Raw genomic sequence first — 17,213 nt, forward strand, 5'->3', positions numbered from 1 at the left:
TCAACACTGGGTGGAATATGGCAAAGAGGAAGTCTCTCCTAGTATTTCAGAATGGCAAAGCAAACTGTTTGTGCCACGATATTGGCTGGAATATCACAAAGGAAAATATTTCCTACTTTTCAGGATGGTAAACAAATGTCTTTTCTCAAATAGTGATGTAATTATGGCAAAAGGCGAGTTTTTTCAAAGTTCTTGCTTGACAAAAATGTTCAATTGAAACAACTTAATATAACCAAGTCTCTAACGCACCAATTCAAAGTGAGTTTCCCAGTACACTCTCCTGCCAGGAAATCTCAACTGAATTCTCTTGGTATCCTGGTTTACTCTCCTGGCAGGAATATCTCCCCTTTTGGCACACACAGATCCCATGCTGTACACTGTTGCCAGGTATCTTTCCAAAAAGGTTCACCACCTGATATTCTTATCTGGTCTCTATGGAACATTCACATTTCTCTTAAGCATCACACAATTGTATTTCTTCAATAACGCTACTTTGTTGACTTCAGTTGTTAATTGTGCCAAGCTCCCCCATTCTGACATCACGTGTATGCAGGTTTGTTCAAGCTGTCAACCTTGCTTTCAATCTCTCTCGGCAATGCTTGTTCCAGGGTTTTCCCAACTGACCTCTCATGTCAAGAGAATTGTGCCATATTTTCCCTGGTTTGAATTTTTATGTTTTACTTTATTTTTGCAAACCAAGAAAAAGACAGTATATTTGCTATCAGTAATACTTAAAAGTAGCAGCGTGACATAGGTGGGATCAATACATTGTCGGGTATCCACACATCACTGTGCATATGCGACAAAGGTATCTCCGTTGTTTGTCCCACGCACCTCCCATCACCCATTGGATTGACCTTCCTCCCAGGCCAAATATGCACGGAATGGAGCACAAATGTCTTTAGGCCAGCAGGAAGGGCTCACCATAGCAATGTATGTTTCCTCCCTCATTTGTATACATCAAATCCCTCCGCCATTCCTTGCAAGTTGAAGCAAATGCTTACTTCCAGTGTTGGAGGATGCACTTTTTGGATAGAATACACGCAAGGTTAAAGAATCGTCTAGTTGCCTCTGCCATTTTGCCTATATCACTCAACAGATATTTCAATGGCGACATATCGGGCAGGATTTCAATAATATTTAGCACATCTGCCAATATAAGCTGACTGGAGGGCATTTCCAGAACATATGGTAAGAGTTAGCATGGGAGAGACCACACTTCAAGTATGCACCACTTGCATCAGGGGAGAGTTTAGCGAGCATAGCAGGGTAATAATGTAATGAAGTATTTTTAACTATCAGCCGGTATCCTGCATTCATGGACACTTCTTTGGTTAACAAACGATGCCTCCATTGCACATTTGTGAACTCTATGCCTAGATCCCACTCCCATTTCTGGCCAGCCCTATTTTTCCGTTCAATTCTGGCCTGCACCAGGTTATAAAGTCTGAAAACCATACGTCTGTTCTCACCCCCATCAGTAATTGCTGCAATACAGGCATGCGTCTCGAGCTCAAGTGGGAAGGAGGGCTGCAGACTTCGAGCGGCAGCCCGAGTCGATAGTAATGCAGTCCTTTGAAAAAGCTATTGCCTAGTTTTGCCCGAAAAGCCTCAGTGGCCACAAAGCTACCATCAGGAAACGGGTCCCCACTCGTCAATTGCTCTTCCACGCCCACGTATTTCTACATCATAGGTTGGGGGCTGACCTGGGCAACCCCATAGCGGGACCCTCCTATTATGGGGATTAGTAATCGCCAGATGTTGGGGAGAATTGGAGACCCCCCCAGCTCTCTTGCTGGACTTTGGGACTTTTTAATTTTAACCCTGGAGTGAGCGAGCCCGTTTTCTCACTCATGTGTTTTGACATGATTCAGATTGCTTCCTTTGTTATTAGTCTGACCAACTCTATAGGCATTTACTTATGGTGACACACTGCACCTTCAGTGCAATGCCACAGAGAAATCCTTTAGATTTCTCAAGGTTTAAATACCTCTTCTTGTGTGAACTACTGTTCCCAAGAATAGTTAAGTGAAATTTACTTTTTTTACCCTTTCTTTGTAGGTCCAGCACACACCATTTTATGTGGAGTGCTGGGGAGTTACTTAGTAGCCCCTTTTCATACCTACTAATGTAACATGTTTTATGTTACCCTCACTACTTTTAATGGCTGGTGGCAGTGGTTTAATTGTTGTACCATTGTGCTTTTCTACCGCAGGCTGAATGCTCGGCTACAGTATAGCACCCATTGGTGACCATTTTGTCTTTTTTCACCATTTTCTGTTTGAGGTTTTTCATGGGTTTTACTCTGCGTGCCAAACCAGGTTTGACCCCTTTATTCGTTTTACCTTTGCCAGGCTTCAGTACTGAAATCTGCCTTTGGATCCAGTGTGTCTGGAAGGGCAGGAAATGAGGAAGGTTCCCGAAATTCCCCTGTCCTTTGTCTTTAGGAATACCTGAATGCAGCTAGTCTTGATTGGCTGGCTATCCTTGTAGGACAGCCACCCTGCTGTTTGAGTGACAGCTAGGCTGTGCATTAATGGGAGAAACCTGCTTAAAAGGTGAGGGTTTTGGGACTGAAGACAGTCGACCAGTGGGAAGAATTACCTGATGAAGAAACCATGAATTAAGCTTGCTACTGGTGAAGCCCTGTTTCTGTGCTGAAACTTCTTTTTATAATCGACAAACTCCGGAAGGGACAACGACTTCCCTTGGGTTAGTGGGACCAACTTAACCCCCAAGACTAACTCCACTAGACCTCCTTCCCCGATTGGTTGTACTTCTTTGCTGCTGCAGGAACAGAGTGCCAGGGGTCGAGAAATCCATAGTTGAGTGCAACGTCTGTGATCTGGCCAGAAACTCCAGGAGTCTTCCCAGCACCCTCGAGGCAGGAGGACCAGAGCTCTAGTCCCCTCAGCCGAGTGCAGGACTCGGAGTTAAGGAAGCCCAACCAGTATCCGGGATCTGTGGTGGTGCTTTTTACTGAGTGCTGAAACCGCAAAGTGACGCTGATTCGAAAAGTGTAGCTGCCGCCCACCTCTGAATTGCTGCTGCAGGAGTCCACAGACGTCCTCAATCTTGTCCCCACGACTGAGGCCCAGGAACCCAGGATCTGCTTCGCTGCAACCAGACAGAATACAGCTGGACCACTCTTCTAACCAAAGATACTATTCTGACTTGGGGTAGTTACATCAGTGTCTTTAGCTTGGCTCTTAACTGAGACTTGCAGTAGCATTCTTGCTAGAGTTGATTTCAGCTCTAGCCTTCACAAGTGTAACACCTTGCAACCCTACAGTGATTTTTCTTCAACAAACTCTAACTTTGTGCAAGACTTTGCTATCTAAGAAGTGCCTCAGCTCCATAGACTGTGCTCCAATTGACTTTGGCTGTTCTGACTCCCTGCAGACTCTTCTAGTCCATTTGACTAGGTGATAACTTGGTTTTTAACTCTTATTGCTGGGAAAGGTTTTTATCTAGACTTAATTGGAAGATTTAAGATCTCATATGCTTGGACAACCAGATTAACCTTTTTCCTTCCCTTAACCTTGCCTTTCTACAAACCTCAGAATTTACAAAGTGTACTAGTGATATATAAATGCCATTACTTTCCTAGTTAGTTAAGTGACCTCGGTGTAGGAAGTGTGTAAGAAGCATCTCTAAAGAGTATCTACTAGCTTTGTGTTGTTTCTGGGAACGTATTTCAAAGTATATTTGATTGCTACACGTATTGCCCTTTTTAAAGAATGCTCATTTAAAAACTATTGTTAGATACACTCAAGGTTTTTGTTATAAAAATAATGTAAGTGTTACTTGGCTACTTGTGCTGGTGGATTGTATTGCTACAGCTCACATTTACCCCTCTTGAGATAAGCCTGGTTGCTCAGTCACACTACCAACTTGTGTAGTACAGGCCTATGCCCTGCTCCCTGAGGCGTACCAATATCCGGCAAAGGGTGCCTGTGCCACCAAATGGCAGTGCTCGAAATCTGGCTGCGCCAATCCCCCCCCTGTGTGGGGCTGAACCAGCTGCTCGCAACTAATCTTAGCCGACCCCACCTCCCCAAAGAAATCCCAGCACAAGCGACCGTTATCTACTAAAAAAACTCCCTCCCCTCCCTGGCCAAATCGGGATGTTACAGAAATAGTAGAGAACCTTCGGAAGAATGATTTTGAGTAACAAAAGTCTACCATAGGACGTCTGAACCATACTTTCAGTTTAGTCCTAAGCGCCTGAAGGTACGTCGCATGATTATCTGCATACAAGGATTTCTGCGCCCGAGACTACTTTACCCCAATACCTAAATTGCACCAGGACCCCCTGGAAGATCTGGCAGAGCAATCGTAGCATTCATAAGTGGGAAAAGCTCTGACTTAGCCCTATTCATCTTGTACCCTGACTATTTGGCAAACTCATGAACCGTGACTATCATTGGGCCCAGGTTAACCTCTGGGTCTCGGGTATACTGGAGAGCATCTTCTGCGTATAAGGAGATAACCTGTGGGGGGCCCAATATGAGGACATCCCTATGCCCATGTTTTCTAATATGTGCAGCCATGGGTTCAATGGTAAGTGCAAAGAGGGGGATAACTGACCTGATGTGGACCCCTCTCCAGCTGCAACACCTGTGAAATAGTCTTGTTAGTGCAAACTCTAGACACATGCCCAGTATATAGTAAACGTACACCATTTATAAAGTACTGTCCAAACTGATATTGCTGCAAAACCCCTGTTAAACAAGATTGTATGTAGTAACCCTGTGGGAGACTACACCAGCCTTGTCTTTGCAATACGTAACCCAGCCTTTGGAGGGGTCAATGTGAGCTATAGGGTTGCAACATAGTTTCACAGTGACAAGTATTCAATTAACACGTATACTGGAGGTTCTTGATTAAATATTTAACAGTTTTAAAATAAGCTTTATTTAGAAGGGAGCAATTGGCAACAATAAAAATAAACTTCAAAATACACTCCTACCCTTTTGGGACGGTGCACAGATATTCCTACACCCTGAGGTGACTTCAATAGTTGGGACACTGTGGCCATTAATAGATCATTTTTCACTCTTAAATGGTAAGACTGAAGTGGTGGTAAAAAGGAAAAGGTTAGGGAAGGAAATGATGGTTAACAAGTTTCTCTAACAGGTAAGCACTTTTGAACCCCCAATGCAATGTAGATTAACCCTTTCCCAGCTATACAAGTAAGGTATGTATGACTTTGTGGAGGGATAGTTAAACGCAGTCAGAGGGTAAGAAGAGCCTTCAGGGAGGCAGGACAGCCAATGTCAATTGAGCAAAGTCTAGGGGAGCTGAGGCACTGCTTAATGGTGGGTAAAGTCTTGCACAATGTTGGAGTTCTGTTGTAAAAAGAAATCACTGTTGGGCCACAAACTCGGAGGCTTGTGAAGGGCAAGCAACTCTGCAAAGGGCAGCAAATGCAAGTCTCCAGTGAGCGCAAGCAATCTACAAACACAATAATTAAGTACCTCTTTGTTCAAAGTACCTTAGGTCTGAAGCAATGGTTCCAGCTGGCTTCTGTTCCCGTTGCAGTTCCTGGGCCTCAGTTGTGGGGACAAGAGTGTGGACGTCTGGCGACTCTGGCCCTACGATTTGAAGGTCTGCGGCAGCAATGGGCGCAATCCAGATCAGCTGCACTTCGCGGTTTCATCTACTCGCAAATAGCACCACAGCTGTTCTTGGACACCTTGTGGACTTCCTTGCTTCTGGGGTCCAGCACTCTGTTGAGATGGCTCAGGCTTGGTCAGCCCTGCTGCTAGGGAGTCCGGAGGATCTTCCTGGAGCTCAGGTCCGGCTTAAAAACGATGCACTCGATTCTGGTGTTCCTGTCCCCTGGCACTCAGTTCCTGCAGCAGCAATGGAAGTAGAGCCAGCAGAGAGTGGAGTTTCAGTAGAGTTCGATTCGGGGTCAATTGGTGCCACCAACCCAAGGGGAGAAGTCTTCCTTTTCGGGCTTCCCTAGTCGATGTCCAAATGGGAGCTTCAGCACTGTAGCAGGGCTTCACCGGGCAACCCAACGGTCCAGGAGGTGCAGCAAGCTTCTCTTCCAGTTTTTCTTCAGTTCCTTTGTCCAGTGGTCGAGACTGCCTTCCTTGCAAAAGACCTTGCCTTTTATGTAAGTAGTTCCCATTAATTTGCAGCCTAGCTGTCACTCACACAGCAGAGTGGTTGTCCTCCAAGGACAGCCAGCCGGCCAATCACCTTTGGGTGCATTCCTGTAACCAAGGAGACTATTAACCGGGAGTTTCAGGCACCTCCCTTGCCTCCTGCCCTGCCAGACACACTGGAGCCAGAGGCGGGCTTCACCAGTGGACCCAGCCAAAGACCAAAAGAAATCTCAACCAGGACCTTTCCAACAAGAAATGACGAAAAAAGACCAGGGCCATTTTGACAAAATGGGCACCCATCGGTACTATGCTGCAGCTGATAACGCAGCCCGTGGTAAAAACACAGTGGGAGGAAAAAGTAAACCACTGCCACCAGCCATTAATTGTAGAAATGGTAACATAGAATGTTACACGAGAAGTTAGACGGAGGGGATACTAAGTAACCCCTCCAGCACCCTATTGTAAGATAGTGTGCGCTGGGTCTATAAAGAGGAAAATGTAAGTAAAGTCAATTTCACTTTACTACTCTTGGAAACAGTAATTATCCAAGAGAAGGTATTTAAACCTTAGCAGAAATCCAAAGGATTTCTCAAATGCACTGCACTGATGGTGCTGTGTCCCAATGTAAAAGGATGTCTATGGAGTTTGTCAGACTCCAAAACCAAAAGAAACTGTGTTCAAATCCAATAGAAAGGCATGTGAGAGTGGGGAAGAAGGTCTCACTAGGACTTTTAATTTTTATCCTGGAGATAAAGTCCAGCAAAAGAGCTGGGGGGAGGGGGCGGTCTCTAAGGTAGAAGGGAATTAACCCGTTTCTGAGAATTCTCCTCAACAACCCCAAACAAATCCACAACACTGATCAAAAGCTTTCTCAGTGTCCGGGGAGGAAGCAACCTACCTGGCTCACTGGTTAATCTGAGATGATCGAAAACACCCTCTTCCCCCCCGATTGCCGTGGATTGACTTGGTATAAACTCTGATCCTGGTGCACCAGGCAAGTCATGGGGAGGAAAGTATCTTAGCGAGAATCTTCATGTCGACATTAATTAATGACAGGCCTATACGATGCAACATCGTCAGATGGTTTGGGCTTCAATAAGACAGTAATAGCCTTGCGAAGGGACGACAGCAACTCCCCAGTTTCCATCGCTTCCTTCCCTACTAACAGTAATCGAGGAGCATACCTCAACTTAAACTCCTTTATATAACTGGACCCACAACCCATCTGACCCGGGCACCCTGCTGGACGCCAAAGCAGCTATAGCCTCGTATACCTCTTCAACCGTTATTGGAGTGGCCAGGTCAACACCATCCTCCAGGGTAAGCTCTGGGAGCTCCATGCCAGTCAATTACCCCTCCAGGGCCGTAAACGTGCACGTGTCGGCATGTAATTTAGCATAGCACTCTTTAACGACCCTATTTACACTATCGTTGGTGACCACCTCCTCCCCAGTTTGACCATGAATTCCAGTAATAGCCTGTGCCCTCCTGTCAGTCCTGATTGTTAGGGGAGTTTTCCTAAAGTCCTACGTGCATTAAGACTTTAGTAAGCTATCTCAGTGGTTTGTAGACCCCCTCACCCCCCCAACTCATATTAGTCTGCACTAGCTCTCAGGACCTTGGTAGTGTGGCAGAGCAGTCAAGCTGATCTAAGAGGAAGATGTGAGCTGTAGGTTAGTACTCAGAATCTTCGACAGGCACAGCAAAGAAGCACTTACACGTACTTATATTTATATAGCAGATGTATATATTTTCTGATGCTTGTTAATTTGCTTAGATTCACATGCTGTGCATATGGTCCGACATCCAGTGGTAACCGTGGAGTATTGCATCTTGTCTTTCGGGGACCAAAAGGGAACGTCGGCATAGGCGTGTCTGTAACACTATCCCTATCGTTAGGTATGTAGTACCCAAAATCCCTCACGCGTCAAGGTCCCTCAGATTGTTTTTTTCCGCCCAGATAACTGGTCGCCCTATAGTGGAGCTCTTACTAGAGACATTGTTTATCTTTACCGAATTGTCTGTTTATTCCCCACTTCGCCAATAAGAACATCTTCGACGAAGACTACGGGGGAATCGTCTACGGCTGTGGATTTCGGTGCCTAAGATCCGGCAGTGGGATTTCCCACGTGGTCGGGCCCTCTGGCCGACCTCTACAGTAGGGAGAGTGGGGTCAGGGTGGCCATATTGTTTTAGTATGTCTTTCCTCCTTTCCCTTTCGGTCTGGTCATCCTTCCCTTTTGCTATGGAAAGGACTCCCTTTAGATTCTGCCCTACGTGTTGGGTCAGATATCCTTGGAAGGACGAGCACAGGACGTGTAACGCCTCTGTCCCCCTAGAGCACAACGAGAAGCGGCGTGCAAACTCATTCAGCCCAAGTCCCTTAAGGAGCACCGTGTAAAGCGGTGGGCTGCGTTCGGCATGTCATGTGTGTATCCACACCAGCCGAAAGTGACAGGGGTATTTCGGATGACCAAACATCCAACGCGGATGTTATAGACCTTGAGGTGGACACTTCTAGGTCCGCCACGACCGTCCCCGACCCTTCCAGGCTCCACTCTGGTCTTGCTACAGGGACCCCACCCGGTGACAGGGGTGTACAATCGCACCGTAAGATTAAGCACACAACCCCTACGCCAATTTTGACGGTTGCGTCGAAAAAGGCGAAAGCGTCAACGGGGCTGCCGGAATCTTCGCCGGTTCCCCTGGATCGCTCTGATCCACGGCTTTCCCTGTATTTGCAGCAGCACATGGCGACTGGGCAAACAAAAAAGACCAAGAGCGCTACTCCTAATCCTACACATGTCGAAAGTCGGAAGCCCGACGCTTCGAGTTCCAAGGCCTCTATAGGCCCAAAAGATACAACTAGGCCTCTACCCGGAAACCTGTCCGCTAAACCTCCTGGTGGCACGGACTGTCTTTCTGCTGCCGACAAATCATCGCAGCCTTTGTCTCTCGACGATTCGGCGACTATCCAAAGTAGCATCGGAAGGATCGCTGCGGCGGTGGGTCTTATCCCGGTTCCGCCAAGGATTATGGGTCAATACGCGGGAAAGTTTTCGGCGGATTATGTTCCTGATTCTGATGGGACTTGCGTAGATAGTCAAGAGACTCTCTCCGACACCCTTGGAGGTTTCCGTTGACGCCAAAGTGCAGAGAATATCACTTCTCCTCGCGCCGGCCCGTTCGGGTCCTCTAAATGGACTACAGAAAAGTTCGAAGGTTTTATGGATCGGCTGGAGCGGATCATCGTCTCTTCAGATCGTCCGCCCCGAAAAGAGCACGGGTAGACCCTAACCCTCAAGTTCAAGTACATCAGTATCAGGTTTCCCAACAGGAAGACTAGATCCATATGGATACTTAGAGATCTATAATGAGGAAGAAGCGTCCTTTCTCAAACTATGAGGATCAACAGGACACGATAGACAACTGGGAGGAGACCCAGCAGGAAGGTGAAAACCCTTGGACAAAACAAGATCAGGACTCTGATATTTTGGTCCTGGATTCTCCTCCGCCCACTCCGGCTTGCCAGGCCTCCCCTGTGGATGATCAAATGGCTTTTGGTCATCCACAAAATTGCCACTCAAGAGGCGGTACCGGAGCAGGTCTTTGTGAAGGATATTATTAAAGAAAAACCTCCAGCGAGTCAATCCACCCCCCTCCTTAACTCTGTCCGGAGACGGGTAGCTCCATCTTTGGTCACAGCTGCTCACATGAGCGATGAACCCGAGAGTGGAAACTATTTCGGCCTTCCCCTACCGACCCTCTATATATCAAGGGACACGCCATCCCAGACGCACTGGTAGTGACTACCACTCGAAAGAGGGCAGGTCAAGGGTGATTCTCTCTTGCCGCGGGAGAATCACCACTGGACAAGGAGTCTAAAAGATTGTATGCCCTGGGCAAACGTCACATCAGCAGCTGCATACACCATTCGGGTTGCTAATAATACTACGCTATTAGCAAGCTCTGCTGATACCCAATGGAACTTGCTCCAAGAAGGCCTCCAGGGAGGCTCCTGAACCAGCCAGAACAAAGCTTCTCGCCATTGTTTCGGAGGGCAAACTGCTTACTCAGAATGTGGTAAACACCTTGGACACTGCAGAAACAGCAGGCAGGTCTCTTGCACAAGGTACTCTTCTAAAAAGACACGCATGGCTGCGCACGTCTGGCTTCAGGCCTGAGTCCCAGGCCTCTCTCATTAACAAACCCATTGAATAGACTAACCTCTTCGGGAAAGCAGTGGATGACGTGTTGGAGACGGCCAAGGTGGAGCACGAGACTATTAAGTCTTTGCACCAGATTACACAGAAACCCTCCTCCCAGGGGGATAATAATTCTCGGCGGTCCTTTCGAGGACAAGCCCGTGCCGGTCAGAACTATGGCACGGGTAACTTCAACACGAATCAAGCATCCGGAAGCCCTACCTACTACCCCCCAAGGGGTCGAACACGGCAAAGGTAGAGGCCCGAATCCCAGAGGCGCCTCAGCCTCGGGTCAGAAATGACCACTAAGTCCAGGTCCCCTCCCATGTCTCCCCGATCGGGGGCGATTAACATCTTTCCTCAAGGCATGGGAGGGGATAACTTCAGACCAGTGGGTCTTAAAGACGGTCGCCCACGGTTATTGCGTGGAATTCGCCTGACCTCCACAGTTCAGACTGCCGCGATCACACCTTTCACCGGACCATCTGCAGATCCTGATCCAAGAGGTGGAAGCTCTGCTGGGAAAGGACGCTATAGAAGCTGTCCCGATTCTTCAGGTAAACAAGGGTATCTATTCAGTGTACTTCCTTGTACCCAAAAAGGATCTAAACATGCGTCCTGTTCTAGACCTGCGCCCAGCGAACAAGTTCATAAAGCCCCAGTAGTTTCGCATGGTAACACTACTGGAGGTGATCCCATCACTGAAACGGGGGGACTTCATGGCAACATTGGATATGAAAGAAGCATACTTTCATAATTCAATGTTGCCAGCGCACAAAAAATACCTTAGGTTCATGATTTAGGCCAAACACTACCAGTTCAAAGTACTCCCTTCGGCATCGCCTCAGCACCAAGGGTGTTTACCAAAGTCCTGGCGGTGGCAGCAGCACACCTGCGCAGACTATCAGTCCTAGTTTACCCTTACCTCGACGACTGGCTCATTACGGGGGACTCGTTCAACGCTTGTTTTTCGAACATCCAAAAAACAGTATATCTCCTTCAGCCTGGGTTTTTCAATCAACGAAAAGAAATCCAGCTTAGTCCCCAGCCAAGTAAAACAATTTCTGGGAGCACTAATTCGGACGGAAGATGGCCTTGTCTTCCCCTCCAGCGAGAGGGTTCAGAACATGCTCTCGCAGGTTCCTCGATATGTAGCCAGTCAGGAGGTGACGTACGCAAAGCCATGCGTTTGCTAGGGATGATGGCGTCATGCATATACTTGGTTCCCCACGCGCGGCTGAGCATGCATCCCATGCAAGAGTGGTTTAACAGCCAGTGGTGTCAGGCCAGCGGACAATATGAAGATCTGGTAGTTGTCTCGCCAGCCCTCGTTCTCTCTCTGCAGTGGTGGTCAAGAGAAAACCTCTTGAAGGGGGAGACCTTCACCACCCCTGCAGTGGAAGCCACTCTTACAACACTCGTCTCTCATGGGATGCGGGGGGGGAGGGGCTCACCTGCTACAGCAGACGGCACACGGAGTGTGGTCCCCTCGGGTAGCGTCCAATCATATAAACTTAATGGAGCTACTAGCGGTGTTCAAAGCATTGAAAGCCTTTCAGGCGCAACTGCAAGGGAAGACGGTGCTGATCCTAACCGACAGCACTACAGCAATGTATTACCTGAACAGACAGGGAGGCACTCGCTCTCCAGGGCTAACTAAGCTGTCCCAGAACATTTGGATATGGCTCTCAAACACAAGGTGTTTTTGTTGTCCCAACATGTTCCAGGGGAACTCAATCTTCTGGCAGACGTACTCGGCAGAGATTTTCCACTGCCAGAAGAATACGAATGGCGGCTGCACAAAGACATTGTGTCCAACGTCTTCGCAGAATGGGGTTTCCCAGAGATCGACCTGTTGGCTACTCGAGAGAATGCCCAATGCCAAGACTACGCTTCCAGGTACCCCCAGAACCGATCCAAGGGGGAACGGTCTCTGGATAACTTGGTCAGGGAAATTTGTCTACGCTTATCCGCCAAATCCCCCCCCCCCCTTCCCCGACTCCCCTTCTCAACAAGATAGTGCACAAGATGCACCATGAACCAGTTACCATGATACTGATGGCCCCCATGTGGGCCCGCCAACCTTGGTTCGCTCACCTGATGGAGATGTCCCTCTCCCCACCAGTCAAACTGCCCTGCCTGTACATGTTGTCTCAGGACAGAGGAGAGACCCTCCACCCATGCCCACAAACTCTGAATTTAGCAGCCTGGCTCCTGAGATCAGAATTTGGACACCTGCGACTCCCTCAGAGATGCATGGACATACTCAGGGAAGCGAGAAAGCCTAATACACGTTATTGCTATGCCAGCAAATGGAAACGGTTTGTCATCTGGTGCAATTCCAAGGGCATCAATCCCATCGATTGCTCACCCTCACACATTGTGTTGTATCTAACCCACCTGTTGGACACTGGGTTAGTCTTTAATTCCCTAAAGGTTCATCTGGCTGCGCTGTCAGCCTACACCACATCACAGCAAAAAGTATTGTGGTGGAAGATACCAGTAATTAAAGCCTTTATGGAAGGGGTTAGGAGGATTTATCCTCCCATCCAGCCCCTGTGTGGGATCTGAATGTGGTTTTGACCAGGCTCATGGGAGCTCCCTTTGAGCCTATGCATAAAGCAAGTCTGAAAGATCTGACTTACAAGACACCCTTCCTAGTGGCTATCACTTCTATCGGAAGGGTTAGCGAACTACAGGCTCTTTCTGTTTTAGACCCCTTTGTTACAGTCCACAACAATAAGGTAGTTCTGTGCACATACCCAAGGTTTGCGCAGAAATTTATTTCAAAGTTCCATGTGAACCAGTCAATCGAACTACCCGCGTTCTTCCAGAAACCTACTAACATGGCCCGAAGAAGCCTTCACACACTAGACTTGCGCAGAGCAGTCATGTTTTACATGGAAAGAACTGAACCACTGAGGAAGACTAAACAATTCTTTGTTTCAGTAGTAGCTGGTAGAGAATGGGATCCTGTCTCTAAATCAGCAATCTCAAGGTGGATTGTCAAATGCATCACACTATGTTACACTCTTGCAAAGGGAGAACTGCCATTCAAGCCTAGAGAGCACTCTACTCGAGGCACTGGGGCATTCATTGCAAATGTTCCCCTAGAGTCCATTTGCAAAGCGGCAACATGGAGTTCTGTACACGCCTTTACAAAACACTATTGCCTAGACACACATTCTAGGTCTGATTCTCAGCAGCAGTGGGACAAGCAGTACTAAGACATCTTTTCTCTACTGTTACTTCTCACAACCCACCTCCAAGTACTTCTTGCTAGTCTATGCACAGCATGTGATTCTAAGCAGATTAGCAAGCATCAGAAGACATGCATTACTTACCGTAAAAGCATTTCCGATGATTGTATCTGCTTAGATTCACATGCGCCATCACTGCCTCCCCGCCTGGGGTGGAAGGGAACTTGGACGTCTTACTACTTTCTCTCTTTATGTACTCACTCACTATAGCCTTCGGCTCCCTCATGGCCGAAAAAATACAATCGGAGGGACCTCGGCGAGGGAGGGATTTTGGGTACTACACACGTCACAATAGGGATAGTGTTACAGACACGCCTATGCCGACGTCTTTCGGTCCCCGAAAGACGAGATGCCATACTCGCCGGTTACCACTGGATGTCAGACCATATGCACAGCATGTGAATGTAAGCAGATACAATCATCAGAAATGCTTCTATGGTAAGTATCATGTCATATTTACACCAGAATCACCTTAAATACTTCAGACGGTAACGATAGAAGACTTAGAAATACTAGATAATACACTTCAAAGGGTATTTTCACTTTTGTTTGTTCGCGGTCGCATTTGTAGGAACGTTAGGAAGGGAGAAGATAAGGTTATTGTATAATCGGTAATTGCACATGCAGTTTTCAATAGGTTATACGGTAATGCATTTACTCTGCAAACCCATATAGAAAAGTCACTTGAAGGGAGGAAAGTAAGTGGTTAGTGCAACATGAGCTTAGTTCAAGGTTCGAGAGATGGTTTCTTCGTCTGGCAAGTCTTATGTCAAAAAACTCAACCCTTGCTAAAGGCAGTTCGGAGAGGGCTTGAAGTCTTGTCAAAAAGCGAATACTGAAGAGGTCCTATGGATTTCTTCCAGTATCTAAAGTACTCCTACGTCCTGTTCCCCTCCTTACTGCATGGGCGTCACTCGCTAGGGATGGGAGATGGAATCTTTTTCACCTGGAAACATTCTTCTTCCCCTTTTAAATTTAGAGGGGTGGGGCCCGGGGAGCATGTGCTGCCCTGACTCCACCCACCGGCCCCACTCCCCAGTCTCCTTTTCTGCATCTACGGGAACAGACCACTTTTCACCAGCGCTCCTGGGTTTGGCTTCGGCCTTGTAATTCCACTTGCTCTTTACCGGATACTGTCTTCTTTTGTCTTCTGGCCTTAATCAGGTACTCGGTCCTCTGGTGCCTCACTTGTCAGCGGGCTTCAGCAGGTGACAAGCCTGTGAGGGGCTCTTCCCTACGTCCGACCCCCGCACGCTCTTTGCCTCTGCTGCCTTGGCCCCGAACACGGCTAGGAGGGTTGTACATCGAGTGACGCGCTTACACCACACGCTCTGAAGAACAAGTTAGCTCAGTGGAGGGAGCTCTTTGAGAAGTCGCCTCCAGAGGTCTTGAAGAACTTCGTCAAACACAACTCAAGGCCCAAGGTAGGGCTGCTTTTTTTCCATCGCACCCCGCAAGAACGACTCCTTTCCCAGGACTCCGAGTGGGAGGGACCATTCAGATTCTCAAATCAGCACGGGTACCAAGGCTCGCTCATCTACCGGCTGTAAGGCCAACAAGATCCAGAGACAGTGCTGAGGGACCGCAAGGTACTTTTACCGGTTGTCCACACGAGGGGCTACGCCCTACTACTCAGACAAATGTCTGAGGGGGCGCCTGCACATAGCACTACCGGCAACACTTCCAAGGGCACTACACCTCGTCCTGAGGTACAGGGTAGGCCTCAAGCTCCACCGCTAAGAGTCCAGAAGTAGGCCAGACCCAGCAAGGCGAGCACCACGACCCAGGCACGTGGCATGCTGCCTGATTAAATGGCCGCCGTGCCAGACAAAATGGCTGCTCGTCTGACACCACCCCCGTTCGGGGAGCAGGTAGAAGATAGTGTCCAGGTGGGACTGGTCTTCACCAGGTACGTGGCCTACAGCTTATCCTTCAGCGTCACAGGGCTGATATACCCCGCAACCAGCAAGGCAGAGTATGCACAGGCCCCAGCAGCTTCCCGTTACTCCATCAATGCCACCTGCTACCCCAGCAGCCTGTGAGGACAGGTTTTTTTGAGAAATTCCTCACGCTTGAGTTCCCCTCAGATGGATGCAGTCCTTCGGGATGTGATCGGGGACTTCTCATCTCCAATCCCAGCATCTACAGTCATTCCTCCTATGGCTCCAGCACCTTTGGCCACTGCGCAGCCCCAGCTGCCCACGCCGGTTCCTTCGATTCTGGCTTCCTTGCTTCCTACAGTTCGGACGGTTCCACAGCAGCCTCTAGCTCTGGTCTTCACAACTCCGCTTTTAGCGCCCAACACTCCTCTGGCGCCAGACACCCTGATTGACACAGACTAGGAGGAGGACCCCGACACGCCATCTTCAGCCGAGGCCTTCCATGAACGATTTGCAGGTTTGGCCGAATACTTGAAGCTTCCACAACCCGAGGTAGAGGTCCTGGTCGAGGTCCTCACTCTAAGCCCCGCGAGCAGACCAGGGGTCCCGATGCAAAAAGACGTAGTCGCTTTGGCCAAAAAGGATGGCTTAAGCCCCATTCGGTACATCCTACCAATCGATGTCTGGATGCCAAGTGCAGGCAACTGGAGGGGGATCCGCTCTTGCTTTTGGCACACCCTCAGCCACATTCTTCGGTGATTGCTGCAGCCTCACTCTACTCCAATCCTGTCGTCCTCTGCTACCTCGTATTTGCCGATTCTAGGCAAAAAGGAGAATATCTTGGATGCGTATGGAAAAAAGGTTTATTCCGACGCCTCACTGCACCTTCAACAGTCTAATGCAGAAGCCATGCTTGCAGCCGTTAAACAGAGGCTTTGGCGGGAAATAGCTGACTTCCTTCCAGAACTTCCAGTTCAGTCAGGCACGTTTCAAGGCGGGGCTGGCAGAAACTACAAGGTGGCCCCGGACATCATGGAGTTAACCATGGTGCATGTAGACACCTCGGGCCATGCCATCTGCATTGCCACAGACATGGGGAGGACGGCCTGGCTAAGGGCGACCAAGTTCAACCTGGACGTCCAGAAAGGCATATTGGACCTTCCTTTCGAAGGTAGCTACCTTTTTCATTCCACAGCCGATGAACTTGATGAGGACAGTTTCCAGACTGCAAAATCCTTATCCTCCCAAAGGCCACGGCCAAGACTTACAGCCAGACGCACCAGCGTTCCGACAAGGGGCAGGCGTTTGGTGGCTTCCAGGAATGAAGATACAGGCAGCCGGACCATTCTCTGAGTCGGCACTGCCGCAAACACAAGGCGGGGAATAAGGGCTTTGTTCAGTCCCCCTCCTCTGCCCCAGCCTCAGAGATAAAGCAGGCCTGACACGCTCCTTCGGGTCCACGCATCTCTGGTAAGGGGGGGGGGAAGAGGGGGGAATTCTGTAGGCGGAAATTCTATCGCTCATAGAGAGCCAGGCAGTGGAAGACGTCCCAGCGGGGCATGGGCTTCTACTCCAGGATTTTTGCCATACACAAGAAGAAACAGGCTTGTCTGAGTTGTTTGACCTTTCCACCCTGAACCTTTCACTCCCGCTTCAAAAGTTCAAGACGGTTACGCCAGCGCTTATTGCTGTGCAGGGGGAGACTGGAATTGCTCCCTGGATCTGAAGGACGTTTACCTACATGCCCGA

The 17,213-nt window shown here is 48.7% G+C and overlaps 1 protein-coding gene across 1 annotated transcript in view; it reads left to right on the forward strand.

Moving 5' to 3' along the window:
• The window catches only part of ACO2 (aconitase 2), a 637,698-nt gene that overhangs the window by 454,606 nt on the left and 165,879 nt on the right, over positions 1-17,213 (forward strand). The gene's annotated exons all lie outside the window — the stretch shown is intronic.

Source organism: Ambystoma mexicanum, chromosome 3p, assembly GCF_040938575.1.
Source record: "Ambystoma mexicanum isolate Mex_15411 chromosome 3p, UKY_AmexF1_1, whole genome shotgun sequence".
NCBI lineage: Eukaryota > Metazoa > Chordata > Amphibia > Caudata > Ambystomatidae > Ambystoma > Ambystoma mexicanum.